Source organism: Schistocerca serialis, chromosome 11 (assembly GCF_023864345.2).
Source record: "Schistocerca serialis cubense isolate TAMUIC-IGC-003099 chromosome 11, iqSchSeri2.2, whole genome shotgun sequence".
Lineage (NCBI taxonomy): Eukaryota > Metazoa > Arthropoda > Insecta > Orthoptera > Acrididae > Schistocerca > Schistocerca serialis.
Genome location: NC_064648.1, coordinates 117,483,188 through 117,486,730, shown reverse-complemented (window position 1 = coordinate 117,486,730; position 3,543 = coordinate 117,483,188). Strand labels below are relative to the sequence as shown.

The 3,543-nt window shown below is 46.4% G+C and overlaps 1 pseudogene; it reads left to right on the top strand.

Moving 5' to 3' along the window:
* Positions 1-697: 697 nt before the first annotated feature.
* LOC126427541 (5S ribosomal RNA) lies at positions 698-815 on the top strand (annotated as a pseudogene).
* Positions 816-3,543: the final 2,728 nt, after the last annotated feature.

The window sequence follows — 3,543 nt, the reverse complement described above, 5'->3', positions numbered from 1 at the left end:
TTCGTGAAGTAACGCACTTCGATATTGTTTTTAAATAATGAAAATATTACGCTCTGCACAAGGTTTGAACCCATAACGTTTCGCATAGAAGCCCATCACCTTATCTGTTACACTATCGCAGCTCGTCTGACTGCAGATCCCCATGAAGACTCTAACACGTCACACAAAATACTCACAAACACTGTTGGTATGACTATGAATTACTCACGTTTCGTCGAAGTACAATAGGAAATAAACAATTACTGCTGTTCTTTATTGCGAAAAGGCGGTTCATGTGATTGATACAAACACCTTTCCTTGCTATCGCCTGAATTAGGAGGCATATTGCTTGTTTGGTTTAATTAATTAATAGAACATGAAGCAATTGGTATAAAGAATGCTTTTTCCAAACTTTCTATAAAAGAAAGTCTGCTATCAAGACATTGTTTTTGTTCGATTACTTTATTTATGGCTGAACGTTTCTAAAACTGAAGACACTCGTCCGTGCTCTGCACTGCAGTCGAGCTCTGGCAACGCCGTTCTCCGTTCATTGGCTGACTGTGTTTTGTGACGTCAGATGCGCAGAACGAACCTAAACTCGGCCGCCAACATAAATGACGCGCACTTTAGGTAACCTTAAGAGTGTGTCTCTATAAAGCGGAGAAAGATAATTTAGATGCGAATTAGGAAATTTAATTTTCTATTACCTATCCCCTTTGACATCGGCCTTGCCGCAGCGGTAACACCGGTTCCCGTCAGATCACCGAAATTAAGCGCTGTCGGGCTGGGCTAGCACTTGGATGGGTGACCATCCGGTCTGCCGAGCGCTGTCGGCAAGCGGGGTGCACTCAGCCCTTGTGAGGCAAACTGACGAGCTACTTGATTCAGAAGTAGCGGCTCCGGTCTCGGTAACTGACATACGGCCGGGAGAGCGGTGTGCTCTAGATATAGGTCGTTCGCGAACTAACGGGTCCAAAGCAACGGTTCAACAATATGAACGGAACGAGCCAGGATCGAATTCTAAGGAGCGGCCTTTCGTAACTTAGGTCGCGGCGTCCTACTTATACAGGGTGTTACAAAAAGGTACGGCCAAACTTTCAGGAAACATTCCTCACACACAAAGAAAGAAAATATGTTATGTGGACATGTGTCCGGAAACACTTACTTTCCATGTTAGAGCTCATTTTATTACTTCTCTACAAATCACATTAATCATGGAATGGAAACACACAGCAACAGAGCGTACCAGCGTGACTTCAAACACTTTGTTACAGGAAATGTTCAAAATGTCCTCCGTTAGCGAGGATACGTGCATCGACCCTCCGTCGCACGGAATCCCTGATGCGCTGATGCAGCCCTGGAGAATGGCGTACTGTATCACAGCCGTCCACAATACGAGCACGAAGAGTCTCTACATTTGGTACCGGGGTTGCGTAGACAAGAGCTTTCAAATCCCCCCATAAATGAAAGCCGAGAGGGTTGAGGTCAGGAGAGCGTGGAGGCCACGAAATTGGTCCGCCTCTACCAATCCTTCGGTCACCGAATCTGTTGTTGAGAAGCGTACGAACACTTCGACTGAAATGTGCAGGAGCTCCATCGTGCATGAACCACATGTTGTGTCGTACTTGTAAAGGCACATGTTCTAGCAGCACAGGTAGAGTATCCCGTATGAAATCGTGATAACGTGCTCCATTGAGAGTAGGTGGAAGAACATGGGGCCCAATCGAGACATTACCGACAATGCCTGCCCAAACGTTCACAGAAAATCTGTGTTGATGACGTGCTTGCAGAATTGCGTGCGGATTCTCGTCAGCTCACACATGTTGATTGTGAAAATTTACAATTTGATCACGTCGGAATGAAGCCTCATCCGTAAAGAGAACATTTGCACTTAAATGAGGATTGACACATTGTCGGATGAACCATTCGCAGAAGTGTACCCGTGGAGGGAAATCAGCTGCTGATAGTGCCTGCACACGCTGTACACGGTACGGAAACAACTGGTTCTCCCGTAGCACTCTCCATACAGCGACGTGGTCAACGTTACCTTGTACAGCAGCAACTTCTCTGACGCTGACATTAGGGTTATCGTCAACTGCACGAAGAATTGCCTCGTCCATTGCAGGTGTCCTCGTCGTTCTAGGTCTTCCCCAGTCGCGTGTCATAGGCTGGAATGTTCCGTGCTGCCTAAGACGCCGATCAATTGCTTCGAACGTCTTGCTGTCGGGACACCTTCGTTCTGGAAATCTGCCTAGATACAAACGTCTCGCGCCACGGCTATTGCCCCGTGCTAATCCGTACATCAAATGGGCATCTGCCAACTCCGCATTTGTAAACATTGCGCTGACTGCAAAACCACGTTCGTGATGAACACTAACCTGTTGATGCTACGTACTGATGTGCTCGATGCTGGTACTGTAGAGCAATGAGTCGCATGTCAACACAAGCACCGAAGTCAACATTACCTTCCTGCAGTTGGGCCAACTGGCGGTGAATCGAGGAAGTACAGTACATACTGACGAAACTAAAATGAGCTCTAACATGGAAATTAAGCGTTTGCGGACACATGTCCACATAACATATTTTCTTTATTTGTGTGTGAGGAATGTTTCCTGAAAGTTTGGCCGTACCTTTTTGTAACACCCTGCAGTTCCCGGCAACGGGAAACGGTCGGTGTCGTTCCCGCAACGGCACGTCGGCCGGTCCCGTTCCCGCCTATCTCGTTCTCGTTCTCGTTCTCGTTCTCGTTCTCGTTCTCGGTCTCGTTCTCGTTCTCGTTCTCGTTCTCGGTCTCGTTCTCGCTCGGCCAGACTCGTCCTTCTTCGGGTGGCCACTCGTCGCAGTTCCGACTGCTCATAGTTAGCTCAGTATCGAGTTGTTGTTTGTTTCGTTCGCTTCTCACTCCCATTCCAGATCTGTTTCAAACCGTTTTCCAACTCTGATCTTTTCGTATTCTTTTCAGTGTCCACGACCGGTAAATAAAATGTATTTCGTAATTACGTCAGTTACATAAAAATTACGTGGTATGTAATACATACATCTTTTCAGGTAACAAAACGGAGTATCAGCTTACTTCACTATTTCGACAAACAGCATAAGAAATACGTGTAAAAAGGCAAGATTTTTGTTATTACGCATGCAAGGGACGTCGGCACGGCACACACGAGTGGCTATCTTCCGTCTGTTTTTGGTCCAAGGTAAAAGAGCATGTTCATTGTTATGGAAGGGAGACCGACTTACAAGCGAATGAAGCCGGCACTTCGTAATCGAGTGTATGGTGTCACATTTTGTAAAGAAGAGAATACAATAACTCCTACAGTATTATTTCAGTGGTACAGGGTGGCGAACGAAGAATCGGCCCCGAGTACCAGACTGCTCATTGTCGCCCACCAGTCGTCATCTGTTGTTTCGAAGTTGTTGTCTGCATTAGCTTATTCGTTTTTTATTCGCTAATTATTACATGTTTATCTATTCTGCTCGTAGCGGTCAACGAATCGCGCGTAATTCGCGAGCAGGCCGTACTCGGGACCGGGTTTTTCGTGCGCCAACTTATAATATTTCACT